This window comes from Macrobrachium rosenbergii, chromosome 4, assembly GCF_040412425.1.
Source record: "Macrobrachium rosenbergii isolate ZJJX-2024 chromosome 4, ASM4041242v1, whole genome shotgun sequence".
Lineage (NCBI taxonomy): Eukaryota > Metazoa > Arthropoda > Malacostraca > Decapoda > Palaemonidae > Macrobrachium > Macrobrachium rosenbergii.
In genome coordinates, this window is record NC_089744.1 from 51301505 (window position 1) to 51324098 (window position 22594).

Genomic DNA, 22594 nt, shown 5'->3' on the forward strand with positions numbered 1-22594 from the left:
AATAGACCAACTTCTTTTCCTCCATCTCTTTACTCCATCTGTTAGTTAAAAAAGTAAAAGAGAATAAAAGTATTGTTAGTAACGTTATACTCTTGCGTAAATGCGTAGAGCCATAAACAACCAAACGGGAAACTGTTGTTTTGCTAATAATCGTATCGGAAAACAACTGTTTTGCTTGTATTTCAACCATCGTACGGTAATACACAATTACTGTAGTTATGTTAAAAATGACGTTAAGTACTGTACAATAGGACTGAGATATTTTTTACAGTATACCCTTATTCGCTTTGGAGAAAAGATCGGCAGATAAATATCCTGCCACAGTAACTTTTAAGCTGCAAGTTGTAGCTGAAGCTGAGAAAACAATGTTCAAGCTGGAGAGAATGTATTTTAATCAAAACTACTGGGCATGAAAGAATACAAATTACTGTTGTTTTCACGCCGATAAAAAATAAATACGTAAAGCGCGTATTATGATGAAATCAAGAGAAAATGGTGAACGGAATCTTGATTTTTTTACACAAAACAAACATGCCCCAAAACGACCAGCCGCGATTCCCACGAACGTCATATATTAACGAAAAAATAGCTAAATTAATTTCACAACGAGACATATTTAAGTTATATTTCGACTTAAAAACACTTCGTATAACGAAAAATATCCTTGTCCCAAATAAATAAAGTATCCATATTCATTTACGCTAACTAGAAGCAAAAAAAGCGCTTTGAATTTGGTTAAATGTGGCGAAATAAACACCACGATATCGATTCCCATAACAAAACATTGATCGCAGTTTATAATACAAAAGCAATATGAGAATATAAGCAATTAGAAACAATGTAGCAAAGCGTAACTTTTTACAAGATCCGTGAAAAAGATGCACATTCGTTATGTTGATGTTTGTATAATACTGTTAACATGTGAATAGAGTTCAGTATAATGTAGGCTAGGCTACGAGTTTGTTGATGCAGCACACTGCGCCACCAAATCGAAGTGGCCGGCGAGTGAGTTATCGCAGCGACCCGGGAAATTTGTAAAATTAGGGCAGAAACATTAGAAATTACCCTAGCGAAATTTGTGCCGGATTACCGATTGTTCCAGACTACTGATTGCCGGATTAGTGATGGTCAACCTGTATATATATATATATATATATATATATATATATATATATATATATATATATATATATATATATATATATATATATATATATATCTATATATATGTATATGCATATCTGTATGTATGTATGTGTATGTGGATGGGTGTGTGTTTGTGTGTGCATGTGTGTCATAGTCTGTGTTACTGTGACATGACCACAATGTTCATTTTAGGTAAAATTTTGTTCCCATGATCATAGCGTTCCCAGGTGGGAACAATCAAATATCAAACTCTCTTCCTGCTTTATTTTGATTGAAATTTTTCCAATACATAGCCATATATCTTCGTTTGGGTCTGCTAAGTGCTAATAATACCCCAAAAAATCAAACCGTAAATTTGTTACCAAGTTGGTGCTCTTCTAATCCAGGAGACTAAAAATGGCAAAATTTACCAAAATGTCCAGAGGAAACCACTGCCATATGCAGATATTCAGAGCAACAGTAGCTTGATAGTGTCAGACTTTGGCCTAGACTGTATCCCTGGATATTAATTCTTTTCAGATTATTTTACTGAAACAGGATGAAATCAAGGATACAAATTATGTTTCCACATTGGAACGCTGGGAGGAAAAAGGTTAAATAGGTTAGCCTAAGATAGGAAGTAAAATATTTATAAAGAGGACATAGGAAGTAAAATATGAAAATAAAATAGGAAGTAAAATATTTATGAATTTAAGAGATAGGTAAAACTATAGAACAGCTCTGCATGGACTATTACCTTGGATATTGATTTTTCCTATACTTTAGTGGTGCTGGTGAAGGAGGTGGTGGTGTTTATTGTTGGTCAATTATTATTAACCTCATATTTACCCAACATGGTTGGGGACCATTTGGGGACGCGGGGTTTTGGGTGGGGGAAGTCGTTGGGAAAAGACCAGGCTGTCATGATGTTGTTATGGTAGGGTTCCGTGCCTGCGCAAGTCATTAGGAAGCCATATGTTCAAGAAGGGATTGGCTAAGGAAACCTGCTGTAAAAGGAACTATACTAACCTAATGTACCCTAACCTAACCTAACCTAGTAGGCTGTGTTACTTAGCGGAGGGGTTCCGCCCCCTAGACCCCCCTGATGAAGGAAACGCCACTTTCTATTAAAAGTTACCCTATAACGCTCTGCATGCGTGATGGCATTCCAGGATGGCCAGCATACAATAACATATCAGTTCTGAGGTTAATTGCAGGTTAATTACAGTCGACTGCCTAAAAATAATGGTAAATCCTTGATAAGCAACCAAAATACTGTAGAAAACTCAATTTCCAAGGTAATACCCCATGTGGAGGTGTTCTATAGTTCTATCAAGATGTGAGTAGCTTAATTATAAAAGAAGGCTACACGTGTTTTGTCATTTTTTTAACGAAAAAGGCAAAAATCCAGCAGAAATCTGCAGTACCATGTGTGAAAATACAAAGAAACCCATAAAATTCAAACTATGGCTACTTTTTATACAACTTCCTGTCAGTACTATAACTGCTCCTAAAACCTACTACAATTGGGCTATGGGGGACCATGTGGGAAACCAGGTTTTTGGTCGGGGATGGGGGGGGGAACAAAATTAGTTATTAACCCTCACAGCCAGGGCTAAATATATATTAAGCACACCCCTAGACCAGGCCAAATTTAAGGATGGCCAATTTAAAAAAAAAAATCGTCAGTGGAAAGAGGAAGATATGCATATGCACATGATATAAGTAAAAAAATTGTAACATTTTTGTACCTTCCTTGGGAAACAAAGTGAATATTTCCAACTCTGTGCAGGGCCCTCATTTCCAAATGACAGCTGTAAAAATATGCTAAATTTACCAAGTTATAAGTTTTTTTTAATATTTTCTATTTTATTTTGTAAAATTACAGTAAAACCCCCAAGTTTGCGGGGATGTGTTCCAGACCCCCATGAATAGTTAAAATCTGCGAATACTTGGAACCCCCCCCCCTCTAAAAATGCTTATAACTGCCTATCTTGAAAGTTCAAATACAAAATGTATACTTAAAGTATCATCCTACATCAAATATACCTCAAAATATTATCCTACTACTGTATTAAGCTTTGAAATTATTAAAATATCGTTTAAAATCATCTCAAACATTAGTACCCTTAAAAATATATGCATCACCCTTCCAGCAAAGAGAGAGAGAGAGATTGTAAAGTCATTTGTGAAGTCTCTGCTGAACGTGTTGTTTGTAAAGTCTCTGCTGAGCAAGTTTTCTGTGGAGACGTCCCATTTTCTTTGCCTCTACAATTAGTCACACCTAACATGCCAGGTCACACAAATTCAATCATTTAAACTATGTATATAATTGTTTACCTGTTGTCAATTGTGTATCGTGTATTTCTTCTTTCACAGGCATCAAGATTGTATTCAATTTCAGTTCTGTCTTTTTTCACATTGTAAAGTGTACTCGTTCGCTGTATTTATTGTTAATTATTGTCGACCTCAGTCACTTATGCTCCCATTGTATTCCGCGACACGACGTCAGTCTGCCGCTATATAAACTGCCTGGATCATGAATAAATCAGCAGTACTCTTTTACCTGCTGGTTTTTTTTTTTTTTTTGCACCTCTTAAAAGTTTATCACTTTAGTCTCTTGAGGAATGTTAATCCATTTCTCTTTACAAAATTTATATGTTTGTTTTTTGTCTTTCAAAGATGTATCAACTACACATTGTTAAAATCTTGTGAACACACACACAAACAGCATGCAGCCTATAATACCAATAGGTTAAAAGGACTCAAATTAGCAGTATCTTTTCCTGAGAGAGAGAGAGAGAGAGTGGGCTGAACTAAGTATATATTTATGTCTGTTTATTTATTTCTCACATTCTTCCCTTTGGCGAGAGAGAGAGAGAGAGAGAAAAAAAAATTGACATATTTGACAGGTTCACCCTCCCCCCTGAGCTCCGAGACTCGGGAAAAGATCGTGGTTGAAATTTGTTAGTTTAAAATCTTTCAAAACTTACTATAGAAATGCATAAATGTTGCATTACAGTATAATATTATTATTATTATTATTATTATTATTATTATTATTATTATTATTATTATTATTATTTATTATTATTATTATTATTATTATTATTATATTGCTCTTATTAATATTTGAAAATTAGTACTTATTATTAGGTAAACCATTTATTTATCATACAAAATAAACATACCATAAAATTCTATCTTTTCCTGAGAGAGAGAGAGAGAGAGATTTTTCAGTATATCATTCATAGTGGTATTTGACCACTAAGTTGGCAACACTGACCCACTAAGTGGCAACACTGACCACCCAGCTCTTGCTGTCAGGTTACTTGACATATCTGACAGGTTGCCCTCCCCCCCCTCTCCAAGTCTTACAGCAAAAGATTAGGGGTGATATGTATTCCTTTAAAGTTTTACATAATTTATTAATTTATAAACTAAAATCTTACTAATTCACTGTAGTATTTTCTGTAATGAATTGACATTGCTGTTTACATAAATATTAATTTTTGAAAATTAGTAAATCATTTATTTATCATACAAAACAAATAAACATACATCTCAGTAAGAGGAAGGAAGAAAGAGAGAGAATTATTATTTTTATTATTTGTTATTATGTATAATCTTATAATTAGTATTGTAAATTATTATTTTATATAAGTGACTTACTAAGCAATTACATAGCTACTAGCTTTCTACACGGCAGTCTAACAAAATTCAAATTTTCGCAGTGGCGCCACCACCGCTTGTGTAGGTGACAGGGTCCTGCCCACTTTTGGGGCTGATAGGTACAACTCAGCAGAGAGCTTCAATTTGTTTTCTGCCGGCTCCCAATTAACATCAGTAGTCTTGTGCAGTCGCTGCATTTTTTTTTTTTTTCCTGTATTTTTGGTTAACCATTCTCTCTCACTTTTTTGTGGTGGTTTTTTCAAGCTTAGTCATATTGTTAGCTTTAGTTGACTTTTTTCCTAAAGATAGTCAATATGTCAGACTCCAGCTCTTCAAGCATTCATTATTGCATTGAGGGGTGTAAAACTAGACTAACTAAGGTGACGTATGATTCGCACACTGTGTCAAGTGTAGGGGGCATGAATGTAAAGGAAAGTGGCCCTTAGAGCCAAAAGTAGAGTTGGTCAAGAGAGTCCTTCTTTACCTAATGTAGTAGAAGATAGCTCTGTTTCTTCTCCTTTGATTCATGCTATGTCCCCCATTCTTAGCCCTCCTGCACCTTTACCCCACACTCCTTTACTAGGTTCCCATGCTTCCAATCCCAACACTGTTGCCAGTCTCGAAGCAAAATTTTATAAGAAATTTGAATTTTTTGGCCAATACTGTTATGGAGTTAGGTTCCTCTTTCAGGGATTTTGTGTTGAAAATGGCCTCCAGTATTCCAAGTGTCAGTGTTGTGCCTATAGTCTATTTTTTTAACTTGGCAAACTTGCGCTTAGCTGCTTGCTGCTGATTGGATGGATGTCCTGTTGTCCGAATCTCACAGTTTTGTTTTCACACTGTTTCAGAATTGTGATTATATGGTCATAGAGCAAGTTAAGAGCTAAGTTATGTAATGTTATGTAAATACCAGTTGTAATAAATGTAGGTATTAAGAACTTACATACCGAAATATTATATATATTTAACCTCTAAACGCCGAGCCTCTATTTACAAAAGTGTGTAATTTGGTGAACTTTAATGTATTTTGCTTTAAAAATAGGTTTTACCAGATTACAGGGTGGTTAGGTTAGAATAGACTACACTTAACCCAAAGTTGATCACCTCATGCTACCTTTAAAATACCCTTTAACTTAGTAAAAGTTGGTTAATTAGGATAAAAGAAACATTAAATGAAAATCAGGTGAAATTTTAGTGAAGCATAGGCAAAATAAATGGTATAGTTTATTCTGTTGACTTGAATAAAAAAGTTCATCACTGCCTCTTCCAGATCTCCCCCTTTACGGAGGTAGTGCCGTCAGTGCACCTAACACAGTGCAGTGCACTGTAGGCATTACTGAGGTTCTTTGCAGCGTCCCTTTGCCCCCTAACTGCAACCCCTTCCATTCCTTTTACCGTACCTCCATTGATATTCTCTCTCTCTTCCATCCTCCTATCCACCCTCTCCTAACAGTTGTTTCATAATGCAACTGCGAGGTTTTCCTCATGTTACACCTTTCTAAACTTTCTACTCCCAATTTCCCTTTCAGCGCTGAATGACCTCATAGGTCCCAGTGCTTGGCATTTGGCCTAAATTCTGTGTTCCATATTCTTCCAGATCCCCAGACAACTCAGTACCTTCATTTTTATATGTAGCCTAAACCATTTCATAAGAACTTGATCTAGTTCTGAACTTTTTACATCCTGCATTGTTTTCATTTTACACATCTCTGTCTTCGAATCCCTGTTAGCAAAGAAACAGTAATTTTTCTTTCTGTTTCTTTGTGTCATAAACATGGAATAGAATCCTTAGATAGTGCAAGATGGGGTACTGCAAGCAAGACAAGGTTCACACTGAGGGCTCCGGATATCCTGACCGGATGTGGCACCTGCAGTTTGCAGGAAGATGGCATCATTGACCTACAGGTAATTTCACACAACAGGTACTCGCAACACGGATCTGCAGTGCAGGGGATGTTGTATTATATAAATGAATCTTGAGTGAAAATTAAATTGGAATACGTAAGCCAATAACAAAACACTGATCTTTGACACTGGTAATAATAACTCGGTGAATGTTAACACTACAATCGAAGCATAAATAAGACTAACGCTGGTATTCCAATATTTATAAAAACAACAACACAGTCAAAAATCACGAGAATTTCTGAGGGAGAATCCAAAAGGAAATGGATATGAGAACAGGTGGAAAATTCAAGTAAAAGGTAAAAAAATGGTGAGTCTGAACAAACAGTTCCCAATCACTTTACCTTAGTCCGTGGACAAGACTTGAGTAGATCAGAGCCAGTTTCCTGTAGCAGGAGCATCAATGGAAGCTATGTCATGTACAGTCCCCCACCATAGAGGAATCAGATGAAAGCAGAAAGCTGCTTGGCTGCATAGTCATCAGCGCTCAAGGGTCAGGGCAGTTAGTTAAGGACCACCTTCAGTGACAGCATCACAGAGATGTCTGGTGGGGACTAGATCGGAGTCCCTATCAGACAGGATTCTCGACAGGAAAATTTCATAATCCCGGCAGGTACCTGGAAAGTTCATTGGGAGCCGGCCAGTAAAAGGTTCGAGGGAAAGAGGTGACAATAGCAAGATGATTAGATTTGAGAAGCGGGGCCCAAGTGGGAGGAGATGCAGGTGTGGGACAGGTCAAGGAAATGACCAACAAAAGCATGACAGGTAGTTAATCGGGGGGAATTTCCTCAGATGGCTCTCATGGCAAAATAACTGGGGACTGTTTTAACAATATCGGAGGGTGTGAAGTCTCAAAGGGTTCTTTTAATGTGCAAAAGGCTAACTTTCCCAATGAGGGAGGATTAATAGGTTGGGCCAGATGCTGTTAATTACTGTGGGTACAGTTGTGAATTTCCCTGCTCATTTGACACCTGGACCATCATTAGTAGAAAGGGCATGGTGTGGGAAAGTGTCAAATAAACTTCATACAAACATCTTTTATTTTTTTTAGTTTACATTATGTTATATCGAACTATCAAGACGGGAAAAGCAAAAAACAAACAGTCAAAAGGACGTTTGTAACACCTCCCCAACAAAAGAAGACGTTAGGCTCCTTTCAGGCATGAACATCTAGAAGCTTTTTATGGATTGATAGACATGACTCCCTCTCTCATCTAATACATCTCAGGTGTCTTAAACTAAAATCATGTCTGCAACAAAGTTTGCTCTGGACAGTTCAAACTGTGAGGCAGAAAATGTGACATAGCAAACACAAATCATGAAAGGCAAAATTATTAGTAATAGTTCATTTTTACATTGCAACTTTAATGCAGACTTGCCTCTTACAAATTACATCTTAGCTAAGTAAATCATAACATACAAAACCATTCAGTAATGACATGTGGATTGTGGTTGATTTGATCAGACAACATTTGTCTGATGTTTCACAAAATAATGCTTGTGCTAACTCATACACAAGGTGGTGCAACTGGTAACAGTGCAAAAGGACAGAAAGCAAAAGATAGGTAATGGTAAACAAAAGGGATTTTAGGTACGGTAACTTTTAGTAAACTTGCGGAATAAATTGTCACAAAATTTAACTGGCAGGGAGTAACTTAGTTGCCGTTTCTGGGATAGGTGCTAAGTACTCAGAAAAGAAAAAGCACATTCCCGTAGGCTTTCTTTGTCTTTGGGTGTTAGTACCATGATAGGATGTTGGCAATCTTATTTTCTGTTCCCTGGATGTATAGTGGATGTGCAAAAGAACTGTTAGTAAAGGAAAAGGCATTGGTGTGGGCAGATGTCAAGCACTCGTAGTGATAAGCTTTGTTTTCTCAATTGTCCAACAAACAGGCAGAATGGCATCTAAGTTTGGTACTGCCAGAGTAGGAAGTTTGGATTGAGACACTCACTGGCACTCAGTAAGGTTACAGTCAGGGAAGTTAGGCAACATCCTACTTTGGAGGTCTTGGGTTTGCTCGGTCGAGTGTGGTGGCACCAAAAAGCACATAAGGTTTGTCTCGCAAGACATAGGTGTGTTATCAGAACACGTTGGCACTCACAGTGTGAAGGCAAATCCCACAGGATGCAAACAGCAGGTTCAGCAAAGCTTCAATCAGCACCCAAAGTGTGTGAGGGGTTCTTGAAAGAATGCAAGTGTGTTCCTAAGAACAGAGGCAGCACTTCTCCAAAGTGTGTACTCAATTCACATGCAGGTGTTCCAGCAGGGAACGTAACAGTGTTCACAGACACTCAACAAGAGGCACCTTAAAGGTGTGTAAGCGGTTCTCGAAAGAACATGGTTGGCACTCGCAAGTGCATAGGCAAGTGGGTCCCGAAGGAAGTAACGATGTTCAAAAGAACAACTCAACAAGATAACAAGCAATGGTTTCTCTAACAGAAGAACTCTCCGCAAAAGCATGAGTTGTCACAAAACTCGGCAAAACTATTCACACAACGTGTTCAATTCCAACAGGAATATCTCAGTTGTCGGGGACGTGCAGAAGGCACGCAGGTTGGCTAGTTGTCTAATAAGTTTGTTCATAAATCACCACTTTGGCTAGTGTAAAGCAGTGTTCATAAATGTTCAAAGGTATATGCACAAGTCAAAAGACTTAGGTAAATTCGCACTGTTCTCGTAAAGTAGAGGTTATAGATTGTTAGTCTCACAAAATCAGTAACGAAATTTCAGAAGCACATAATTAATTCCAAACAAAACGAGCATCCCTGTAGTTGGACTTCTAATGCTTGTTGCCATATCAAACTTGGAAGGATATTCACATTTACATTAATTTGAATGATTTTTACTGCGGTTTTCGAACTGAGTGATGAAGTTAAGTAAACTTATGACACATTCAGAGAAAAATAAACTTGAAAAAGGTGATTTGCCTACTCTGGCAAAATGAATGGGCAAGTAAGTTTCTTGTAGTATCTTGGAAGGTCGACCAGTTGCCGCAAGGGGTTGCCAGAAAGGATTTTCTTAGTGAGGAGGTTTGCATAAGTTTTCAGTGGGAATACGCACTTTCCCGGGTTGTTAAATTGTTAAAACTTGTATCACTGCACTTACTAAACACTTAGTAAATCAGCTGAAACATGCAGTCTCATAAATAACACTGCATTCACACTTGGTAAAGCTACAGTTAAGCAGTTGGTGGCAACTCAGTCTCAGAGTGAACAGGAGAACAGCATCGCGTGAGGTGCGGATTTCAAACACTTGTGAATCAAAAATAAAAAATTTAAAGACCTGAAATAATAAGAAAAATGTACTTGCTTGTTGTGTGCTGTATTCAACGGATGCCAAACATAGGTTTTGCCAAAGAAGTGTGTGGAACAGTAAGGGAAACTTAGAATAGCCAGCCGTAACTGATCTGCTAGTTGGCTGAGTTGTAAAGGGTCATGAATTTCAATTGAACGTTGATATTGCTGTTCGCGCCCAAGTTCTAAGGATCCTGGCAAGGTCGCCACTGTCATGGGCTCAACTGTGGGGTGTGAGAGATGGTTCTAAACATGCCTTTACTAAAGGTAAAATCAGAGGGTTGGGTAGTGAATTTAACTCAAAATATCAACGAAGTAAGAGATTAAGGTAAACTTAGGTTGCCCACTTAAAACATATAATTCAAGAAATATCAGAGAATTATGCTATCAAAATTACTGTACTAAAATGACAATCAACAAGCAAGAGTGCCTCACTAATGCAAGCTATATAACTATGCCCTCTTAGGCTAACACACTTCCTAAACATGGAGTAGTCCTTAGATAGTACATGGGGTACTGCAAGCAAGACAAGGTTCACACCGGGGGCTCCAGATATCCTGACCGGGTATGGTAACTGCAGTTTACAGGAAGATGGCACTGTTGACCTATAGGTAATTTCACACAACAGGTGCTCACTACACAGATCTGCATTGCAGGGGATGTAATATACAAAGGAATTTCAAGTGAAAATCGTGTTAACACTATAATCAAAGCATAAATAAGACTAACACTGTTATTCCAATATTTATAAAACAAACGCCACAGTCAAAGATCACAAGAATCTTTGAGGAAGAATTCAAAAGGGAGTGGATATGAGAACAGGTGGAAAATTCAAGTAAAAGGTAAAAAATGGTGACGCCGGACAAACAATTTCCAATCACTTTACCTTAGTCCATGGACAAGACTTGAGTAGATCAGAGCCAGTTTCCCATAGCCAGAACATCAATGGAAGCTGTGTCACGTACAGTCCCCCACCATAGAGGAATCAGATGAACACAGAAGGGTGCTGCTGGGCTACAGAGTCATCAGTGCTCAAGGGTCAAGGCAGTTAGTTAAGGACCCCCTTCAGAGTGATAGCATCACAGAGAAGTCAAGTGGGGACTCGATTGGAGTCCCTTTCCGACAGGATTCTTGACAGGAAAACGTCGTAAGATACACTAGCCCAGGATGTCCCATCAGAACCTGTAATTATACTGCAATTGGTGCCGATGGTAGTCGTGTTTTGACAGTCCCATCTTATTGGGGTCATCTATTGTCCTTTTCTCAGGGCACGTGGATAATCCCAGCAGGCACCTGGAAAGGTTGTTGAGAGCCAGCCAGTAAAAGGTTCAAGGGAAAGAGGTGACAATAGTGAGATAATTAGATTTGAGAGGTGGGGCTAAGTGGGAGGAGATGCAGGTATGGGACAGGTCAAGGAAATGACCCGCAATAGCATAGCAGGTAGCTGATCGGGGGGGGAATTTCCTCAGATGGCTCTCATGGCAAATTAACTGGGGATTGTTTTAACAATATCGGAGGATGTGAAGTCTCAAAGGGTTCTCTTTAATGTGCAAAAGGGCTACTAGCTTTCCCCTTGAGCGAGGATTACTAGGTTGGGCCAGGTGCTGTTAATTATTGTGGGTACAGTTTTGAATTTACCTGCTCATTTTACTTTACGTTATCTTGTATCGAACTATCAAGACGGAAAAAGCAAAAAACAAACGGTCAAAAGGACGTTTGTGACAATATATGTACGTGTGTGTGTGTGTGTAGATTAGCAGTTCCTAGACTTTTGGGGGTGACTATTAACTTGTTCCCTCCATACCAAGATATGGATTATTCTCCCAGTTTCTTCTTTACCTGGGCCCTGAAGGACCTTACTGCTTTGGAGGCAAATCCATCTTTTCTCACATGGTCCAGCACTTGTCTGTTCTTCAGAATATTTCTTTGAGGCCTGGGCTGCCTACTGGTAATAAATTACTCTTTGTACATCGGCTTGTAAGAAAAAAAAGGTAAAACAGAGACTTACTGATGCAGCAAGTGCAACATCCAGAGCAGAGCGAGGAGTCCTTTATCACACACTTGGAGGACCAGAACTTTCTGCATCTTCCCATTTTTTAGGAGCATCTGTAGTCTGCACAGGTCAACATCCTTCTTCCATCACATTATCTGGCTTTATATCAGTGATCACACCGTCACCATTTTCTGCTCCTTCGACCTTATTCACAATCTGAAAAATAAAAGTCTCCAGATATTTGAAATTTCCACAACATACCTAAGTATGATGTTAAATTTTTAGATATTTGGAATGGCCATAACATCTCTTAGCATGGTGTGATAATTATTCCAAGCAAATGACAGTGGGGCTTATATGATACCTCCTGGTATGGGATCAGTTTCAGAACTCGTTATCATTTAATAGATTTAAGAATGCAGACAAAGGAATGAAGCCGAGGAAATGTCAATGAACAAGAAAAGTGGTGTGGGATATGACAAATGTTTATTAAACGTTTTTAAATATTAATAAAAGTGAGGTAAGTGAAGAACTTAAGGCTGGACATTGTTTATTAAAAGTAAAATCTATATCTTATCAAATAAACAAAATGAAATATGCTCATACTCTCTTCATAAAAGCTTTATTTCAACAGTAAAGATAGCCATGGAGAGAAAAAGAAATTAAACTCAATTGATTATCAAATCTTAATCCAAATTACCAAATAGCAGACTAAAATTACCAAATAGCAGACCTTCCATTAAAAGCTTTTTTTATATATACTTATTTATCCCCAGTGAAGGAGGTTATGTTTTCCCTTGTTTCCTATCCGCGTATATCTTAATATGCGTATGTTTGAATGAGTCAGCAGGATTGCAGTAGTGGAAGAACAGTTTTTGATGAGAGTCTATGAAAAGAGTGGCTAAGAATGATTAACTTTTGGTGAACATCGAGGTACAATTGATATGTTACCATAAAAACCATCTTGTCTCCAATCGTCCCAAACTCTGAAAGGAAGTAACAAAAATATGAACACAAAGATTACAGTGCAGATTAAGCAGCTAAATTTCCTACCAAATTCCTCTGCCAGCAAAGTCTGACAGAGGGTCCAATGGCTAACTGCTTTTGGTTAGTACAGTTAGCTTTATAGAGGTTGCCATAGTTAGAGATGTACTCCCTACAGAGTGATTTTACTTTTTTAAGAATATTTAATGAGAAAATAATACTGAGTTATTTTGGTTCCTTTAAAAAATCTTCATCTTAATTTGTCTTAGGAATGTACGTCGATAATTATCATGAAAAGATTAGCAAGAAGAGATATTACAAAAACTTAGTTATGGTAGAAGGACAAAGGTTCTCATTCCATCGACCTAGAGTTGCATTCTTTTCAGACTGCATCTCTTCATTTGAATCTTCTATCCAGAGATCCATTTTTATCATGACTGGTCCGGATATTTGTTACAGTAATGATAAACATCAAACATTCAAAGAGATCTTTATTTTGACTAATAGATGCTATTCATACTGAATACAAATGGAAAGTAATCATTTTACAATTCTTTATGGTAATTGGGTAACAACAAATTATTCAGTTAAATCTTCATTGAAAATTTCTCGTCCTAGTTGATGAAGATCTTAATGCTTCATCCACCAGCCTCCTCTTGCTCTATGGTTCTATGTGAACGTCTTCATCCAGTGGACATCGTTGTTTCATTCATCCATCGGTTGTGGTCGCTAAGCAATAATGGTTTCTGTGGTAATGTAGCAACAATATAAGGTTATAATTTTGAAGATACTTGTCTGATTATATCAACACGCATCTCATGAATGTATTAAAGTGTATTTGCATAGATAAGGACAATACAAATACAAATTATATATAGGATTATGTATGTAATCAACGGATAGGTTTGCTTAAAAGCAAATGGGTGTGACAGAATAATACACACAAACAAAGCCACTCCAACATCTAAAAACATAACAGACACCTCACACGTCTCGACTGTCGACCTAACCATGCAACGTCTCCTCGCTGCTGGGAGAAAGGGCGCTGGTGACTGGTACAATACATGTACATACGCTTGGGGTCTAAGCGATGACAGGCAGGGCAGCCGATCGAGACTACAAAGTTTACCCCAAAGCCAAATCAAAGTCCTTCAAAAGAAGGCATTGTGCTTACCCCATACAGATGGGAAAAAAGCACGTTAAAAGAATATACAAATGGGAAAATATATATATATATATATAAAAGAAGAATATATATATATTATATAATATATATATATATATATATATATATATATATATATATATATATATATATATATATATATATATATATATATATATATATATATATATATATATATATATATATATATATATATATATATATATATATATATATATTTACAGTATGTAATATACGCGTAATGACTGAAATTTACAAAAGACATTTGATAGAGCTAGTACTAAACATGGCGAATACGTTTGACCCCAGGGACTAGTACTAAACCCGGCGAAACAGTGTAGGTGACTCACTTTTCGCCGTTTTAGTACTAGCTCCTGGGGATCAAATGTAATGCAACGTGATTATTTCAGTCATTACAGTAATGACTGATTACACATGTTGACTGTAACATATATATATATATATATATATATATATATATATATTATATTGTATGTATATATTACAAGAGATTGGATAATCCTAGAGTTTTTAGTCTGGCTAACGAATTATTCTCCCCACGCCAAGCTATGGAATATTTCTCTAGCCTCGGCTTTCCTTCGGCCCAGGGACCTTCCTTCTTGGGAGTAGACTCGACTGTTTCTTTTGGGGTTGAGCACTATTCTTATCCTTCAGCCTCCCCCCCCCCTACTGAACCCTGGCTGCCTATTGGTATTAAATTGCCCTTTGGTAATAAAAAACTAAAGGAAGGACACTTACTGATGCAGCAGGTGCATCGTCCAGAGCAGAGTGAAGAGTTCCTCACCGCGCATTTCTTGTGCCTGAAGCGTCCGCATTTTCCAGTTTTGTTTGAACATCCGAGGTCAAGGCACCGTGGCGACCTTTGTTCTTCCATCTCATTATCGAGGTCGATTTCCATGATAGTACTGTCGTCATTTTCTGCTTCCTCGACATAATTCAGTATCTGAAAAATAGCAGTCTATAGATATTTGGAATTTCCACAGCATCTGTAGTTCGGTGTTATGGTTATTGTTGTCAAATGACAGGGGGTTTTATCTACCATCTAGTATGGTTAGAGTTTCACTGAATAAGTTTTGAGAGTTTGGTCATGGGATGGAGCCGAGGAAATGCCAACAAATGAGTAAAAGTGGAGGTTGTTCCATGTCCCAAGCTATGGTAAACCCTTACAGCAAATTTCCATGAGAAATTAATTAATTGGAAATATCATTCAGTCCTACACGTGATTTCGTTTGACCTGTCATCCATGAGGCTGACTTGACCCTCACAAACCTAGATTAGAAGTATGTTAAAGCCAAAATGACCAAATAGCTAAGGCCTTCCATTAAATGCATTTTTATGTTTGTCATTTAATTTTTGTCACTGCTAAAGTAGGTTATGTTTTCGTTAGTGTTCTCCTATCCGCCTGTCTCTTGATATACGTATTCATGAATGAGTTAGCAGGGTTGCAATAACGGAAGAGCAGTTTTTGAATAATGTAGGTGAAGACAGATTTGCTCAGAATTATTGATTTGGTGGGCATTGAAGGATATTTGATGTTACCACAAAAACCCATCTTGTCTTTAATCTCCGCAAACATTGAAGAGAAGTAAGAAATATGAACACACAAAGATTGCTGTGTGGATTGAGGATTGCCAGCAGACTGCACCTTGTTTGTAAAATTAGGTTCATAGAGGTTGGCATAGGTAGAAGTTTCTGCCTACAGAATGATTTTTTTAGACTTTTTACAAGAAAGCAATGCTGCGGAATCTTAATCCCATAAAAAAGACTTTTTCATCCTAGTGTTTTCATATTTCTTACTTCGGTTCAACGTTGGTGACGATTAAAAACAAGATGGGTTTTTGTAGTAACACCAAACTTCCTTCACTGTCCACCAAAAGCTTATCATTCTGAGCGGGTCTGTCTTTATAAAGAGAAATTATGAAAACGTAAGTACAGTGGAAGAGCTGAGGACCGGGCAGAAGAAACATCTTTCTTGACCACCAAAAACCTTGTTTCAGTTTTTCAGTTTCTCCCGTTATGAGGCTCACCTGGGCTGGCATCACATCTTGAGTCCACAGGACGAGAAGAAAGAGGACAAGAGAAGCAACTGGTGCCCACTTGATCATGATGAAGATTTATCTGTAATAAAATAGAACAGTACAGTTATAAGCAATAATTACTTTTGTATATATATATATATATATATATATATATATATATATATATATATATATATATATATATATATATATATATATATATATATATATATATATATTGTACATAATGACACTCATACACAAAGTATACTCAACACCTTTATGGATAGTTATACAAAATACCAGAGAAAGGGCAGTAGGTGTAAGTGCGAGGTTGTGGGATAAAAAAAAAGGTGGGGGTCGTGAATAGTGTGAGATGGCTATTTGTACATAATACAGTGTTCCCTGAGGATAGTAAGAAGTTGCAAGGATTAGTGAAAGATTTTGGAAGCTGAAAAGAAAAAGATGAAAGTGGATGCAAGTAAATAGAAATCAGGAAGGTAAAGCAATGAATTTTAAACATGTTGGAAGAATGGAAGCGTATGATTCATGAATGTTGGAGAAAATTGTACAGTAAAAATGTGCCAAGTCACATTATAAGCGAATCAAGAGAGCCAGCTGGGTGTAAGAAAACATCTGTATGGTAATCGAGTCATTTTTAGGGGTTCTGTGACTGTGTTTAGATACCAGATTTTCTCTGGATTTAACAAGGGCATGTTACACTGAAAAAATGAGCACCCATATACCTTTCCAAAATGGTTGGAAAGTTGTTATTCTAGACGTTTTTCAAAATGGTCGCCACCATTATCTTAGAAAAATTGCAAAGTTCTATTTCTTGAAGTGGATGGCCAAAAGTGACATTGTAGGTGTTAATCCCCACTAATTTTGGTGTCAGAAACACAATGGGATGGCATATATCATGATTCAGAGTCCCCTTGACCTCAAAATCAAGATGGCAAACGTCTGCAGTCCCCTATTGTATTAAGATTCACTATCACTGCCGGACAAATATGATGCACAGCTGTCAGATTCACTTCCACTGTCATCATCGCTGCTGTTCATTTGTAGATGACTTGGAGTTGTTGGAAGTTCCAGGGATGGTGGAAGTGCAGGTTTGGTATAGCGTACTGGGAGGCATAAGCCATTTAGAAGTTGCCATCCGTGGCTAATTGGTGATGGATGATTGTGAAGCTGGAAGTTCTGTAAATATGTGAGGTAATTGGTGTGCTCTAAGTCTGGTCATAGAATGTCAGAGTCAGGTACCAGTGTGATGATCTTCTTTTTCTTGAGTGCTGACCACTTTGCTGCTCTCACCCTGCCAGTGTCTTGCATTTAGTGTCACAATAGATGTACCAGATAACAAATTTCTGTAAGTTGTCGATGATTTTTTGTGTGACTGGGAGGATTGTGCCACAACTCTTAAGAAGGTTGTGAACTTCTGATGATTTTCTACACGGTCAACAATAGTTTTCTTGCCTACTCCATAAAAGCCTGAGTTATGGTCACATTCAGTAAGAACGTGAAGTGGGATCAAAGACTGCCATTGCCTCATCACACAAACACTGAGCACTTATCAGCTGAGATTTGCATTTCGAGCACAAGAATCCTGATATTTGCCAAGCCACGTAAGCTGCCTGAACATAGTTTATCGGTATCCTCAGTGTGTATTACAACTGCTTCTGAATACCCCTCTGACTGCAGTCTACCATAGAGTGTGAACAGAGAGGTGTCTGCTTCTACATGGGCACATGTGAGATTCTGCAATACTTCATCTGTGGTGAGATTCCTTGCTGATTCTCCAACAATGCAATAGATGAGTTGAATAGTGGTTGTAGATGCCCTTCTTTTGAAGGCAGCCTCAATGTATGCTTGAAGGCAAACTTTATTCTCTGGCTTACCAAGAAGATGAAAGTCTCTATTAGAAGGAAATTTGTCCCAACTTCATAAACACATTGCGAATGGACTAATTTTTTGACAATGTTGTTCCCTAACTTTGATTGAGAAATCTTGCCCCTTATGAGTCATTCACCAAGATAATACGTTCAGCATTCATATGTCTCGGGACAAAGTTCACAAGTTTCTCACCATAGTCTCCCCAAGTGAACTTGGTTCCATCTGTTTTTTCTGTCTTCCATAGAAGGGGTTGTTAAATGCCAGATGAATCTCATGTCTACTATTGATGTGTTAATATCAGGGTACAGCATGGATGTCATTGTCAGCTTTTCCAGTAGCTTACTCTTCAGAGTTTTGTGCCTAGTACTTTTGCATTAAATATTGAAAGGCACTCATCTGTTATTTGATGCTGTATTAAGTCTTCCATATTTAAGCCATCACTTGCCTCAACAAGTTTGATGACCGAGGCAAATGCCTTACTATGCATTTCTTCAGTTGTCTGTTTCAGGTTTTCACTTATTCTCTTCTCGATTTCTTGAGTGGCAAAATTGCTTCTTTTGCTATGTGGTTTTTGAACATTGAGAGACTTCGTTTTGGAATAGATTCTTTCATTTACAAATTCTTCCACTTTCCTTTCTCCATCGGCCTTTGCAGACTTGAGATCAGCATACAAAGCTGGAGAGGCTTGAATTCCAGATTGTAGGGATCTTAGTGTATGATCTGAATGGTCAAATGGATCAGAGTGGAACTCAGTGAGACATGCACTGATATCCTACACAGATTGTTCATCTATCTTCATCTTACTTGGGGCACAATCTGCATGCTTTGTTGAACCTTGCCTCTCGTGATTTGCATGACAATGGACACAGGCTCCTATCCAGATGACATTATTAACATTCCGCGTGTTTGGCAGTAGTTGCTTTTCATTCTTGAGAATAGCCAACCATCCAGACTTATGCTTTGATCCTTTATTCATCGTTGACTCTACCCATACCTCAAGGGCAATACATGAATAGGGTTTACCAGTCATTGATTGTCTAAACATGCCCCTCTCCATGAATTGTGCTTGAATATGGGGAAGACTTTCCAGGACTGCTATGAAATCTGGAAGATGGCGGCCATATTTATCGTCATCATAGATGTGCATCCAAGGCAGTGTCAACTTCATTGAGGACTTGAACTCCATCCAGTTTCTTGACCTATAGCATGGATACTTTGCGTCAGTATCTCTACCATCTCCAAGAATGAAATCCAGAATTCTGCTTGTGGAGCACCATCTAAGTTCTCAAGTAGAGAATCAACAAGCACTTTGAGATCATCATTCTCTAACTCAGAATGTGCATCATTAAGTTCCTGTTGGTCTACTGGACAGCATAACTTACTGAGAGATGCCTGGATCTCTTCAGACAGAATGGAACATTCCAAACATTTGTCTAGTGGATGGTGGACTAAAGCCTCATAGAGTCAAAGGCAATGCACACCGTGGTTGAAATGTTTTCCACATAGAGCTTGATCGACGCGTCCATCTGCGACGACACCTGCAGCCACCAGTATATCTGAAATGCCTGAACCTTTGAGCTTCTTGTTTAGGATACCAAAGTCTCTTAGTTCTGCAGTGATAGTGAATCTTAATATCCCATTGTGTTTCTGACACCAAAATTAGTGGGAATTGACACTTAAATTGTCATTTTTGGCCATCCACTCCAAGAAATAGAACTTTATCAGTTCTCTAAGGTGATGTGGGCAGCCATTTTGAAAAACATCTAAAATAACAACTTTCCCGCCATTTTGGTGAGGTATATAGAAGCTGGCTTTTTTTTTAGTATGGCATGCCCTTGTTAAATCCACAGAACAAATGAAAATGACTCTACTATGAGAAGAGGAATGTTCAGGAAGTTCACAGGTGGAATGCAGAGTGATTTCTGAGGCAAATCTGCTTTATGTAAGTGAAGCATTGATGTTGAAATTAATGAAAGAGGTTAAGACTGTTAGTATTAATTTCATAATTGAGATTATTAGAATTGTGAAAATGTAAAGTGGTAAAATGTACAGTGCTACTGAAAGGTTAGAACAGATTGTCTTGAAATGGATTGTCATTTGGAAAGAATGAAGGATGACAGGTTTTTAAAACTAATGCGTAATTCTGCTGATGAGCCTTCTGTGTAGGTATATAGATCTGCTAACCTTGAGCTTATCCTTGAATCAGCAGTTAGTGGATAACTGGCAGTGATTAATGTTGAAAATACACTTGCATGCTCACACTAATATTATATATTATATATATATATATATATATATATATATATATATATATATATATATATATATATATATATATATATATATATATATATATATGTGTGTGTGTGTGTATATGTATATATATATATATGTGTGTGTGTGTGTACAGTATATATATAATATATACAGTATATATAATCAGGTATAACTCTGGTTAATTTGGTCTCTAAAAACAGCTTCATACAATATAAATGTTGTTGGGAAATATATAAAAAAACCTTATTTTGAAGAGGGAACATGATGTCTCAGTTGTGTGTGTATGTGTATATGTATATATATATATATATATATATATATATATATATATATATATATATATATATATATATATATATATATATATATATATATATGATACATCCTCTTCATACGAGTGATAAGATTTTGTGTCGGTTGTAAGAAAATTACTTTTTTTTTTTTTATTAATCAAGCCTCTCCTTCGAGAAACGGCTAAAAGCCGAGAGGTAAAAATTCCTGCATCTATTTCAGTTCACTTTCATTTTACTTACCTCAAGAACTTGTTTTCTGTCGGCAAGCAAGCACAGGATGGCTCCCTCCGATGTGCTTTCCGCAGAGGAACTCGCTGGTCTTTTGGGTTCCAGCATTATTTATGTCGGTGGTATCTTCTCCATTCCCCAGCCACCAATCACTATCTGACACACAGGTGGCCAACCACTTGTTCACCTTTTCATACGTCATTATCACAGCTTGCTCTGTGAATAACTTTCTTTAATACATGTTGCTAAATAGAGGAAAGAAATTATCAGTAAAATTGGTTACCGATTCTTTAGGTAAATGCATCATATTTCTTAGCTACAGTAAACCCTCAGAGCAGGTATCCAGGAGAAATGAATGAAGTGGATGTATCAATTTAATCCTGTATACAATTGAGTTTTATAAACCTTTGGCTTACGAACACTAGATTAGAGGGATGTTCAACCCAAAACTGCCAATTAAATACATCTTATATACTCGCCTTTTTATTTTTACCCTTGGTAAGGAGGCTATGTTTTCATTTATGTCTCTCTCTTCGCAATCGTGTTTATGAACGAGTCAACATAAATATAAAGGATTTGAAGGCGAACGAGAACCCAGCAACGAAATCCATTGCAAAAATATCTTGAAATTTTATAGACAATGCAGATTCTCGTGCAAAAAAATTATAATGCAATATTATGAAAGAATAATGCAATAAAATGAAATGGTTTGTGATAAAGCCAAAAAAATCAATCTCAGTAACGGAAGATATATTTCTGATAATTTTGAGTAAAAACAGACCAGCTCAGGATGACAGAGGGAGATGTGTTGTTATGGAAACCATTTCTTCTTGAGGTGTCTCACCCTTTAAATAGAGGTGGTAAAATAGAGAGCAGAAGGACGCAGCATGAAGTCGGTTACCAAGTTGTGTCCGCCAACTGCTCCTGATTAGTAGAGCTGGTTTATTAGGTGGAGGGAGGCTCCTGACTGAGTGGTTTTGTCTGTTTATGGAGATATTTAACAAGAAAACTTATTTTCTGGAATCTTGGTTCCTTTATGAGGACTATTTCGTCTTCTTAGTTTGATTTATGAATATACTGTATAGTGATAATTATCATATAGAGAATAGAAAGAAGAGATATTACAAAACTTAAGTAGAGTAGAAGAGCAAGGGATTCAGCAGACCCACTTGCTCTCTTGGTTGACCATCCAAAGACTTTTCTCAGCTTTTCATTATCTCTCGTCACGAGGCTCACCTGGGCTGGCATCACATCTTGAGTCCACAGGACCAGAAGAAGGAGGACGAGAGAAGCAACCGGCGTCCACTTGATCATCCTGAAGATTTATCTGTTAGAATAAACAAGTCTTCATCAACAGTTACCATTGATATTAGTTAACTATGCATTGTTGCTTGTGTAATGTATCATTCTACATACACACACACACACACACACACACACATATATATATATATATATATATATATATATATATATATATATATATATATATATATATATATATATATACTGTATATATATAATACACATATACGCATTGTTGCTTGTGTAATGTATTACTTCTCACAGATATGTATATGTATAATAAATAATATATATATATATATATATATATATATATATATATATATATATATATATATATATATATGTGTGTGTGTATATATATATTATATATATAAATATATATTATATATGAATTTTT

The 22594-nt window shown here is 37.0% G+C and overlaps 1 protein-coding gene and 1 long non-coding RNA gene across 6 annotated transcripts in view; one reads left to right on the forward strand and one right to left on the reverse strand.

Annotated features, from left to right (window-relative positions):
• Positions 1-22594, forward strand: part of LOC136834414 (zinc finger and BTB domain-containing protein 41-like) — a 96792-nt gene that overhangs the window by 4116 nt on the left and 70082 nt on the right. The window lies entirely within an intron of this gene.
• The window catches only part of LOC136834425 (uncharacterized), a 12140-nt gene continuing 2993 nt past the window's right edge, over positions 13448-22594 (reverse strand). For 2 of the 5 annotated variants that reach the window (XR_010851805.1, XR_010851802.1), the window contains exons 3-8: positions 22126-22216; positions 21734-21870; positions 20902-21105; positions 16208-16298; positions 14919-15123; positions 13448-13719 (exon numbers count right to left, since the gene is read on the reverse strand). This is a non-coding gene — a long non-coding RNA (uncharacterized lncRNA). Of the gene's footprint in view, positions 13720-14918; positions 15124-16207; positions 16299-20901; positions 21106-21733; positions 21871-22058; positions 22217-22594 lie in introns of all 5 variants that reach the window. The other 3 variants (XR_010851806.1, XR_010851804.1, XR_010851803.1) reach the window with 2 other exon arrangements.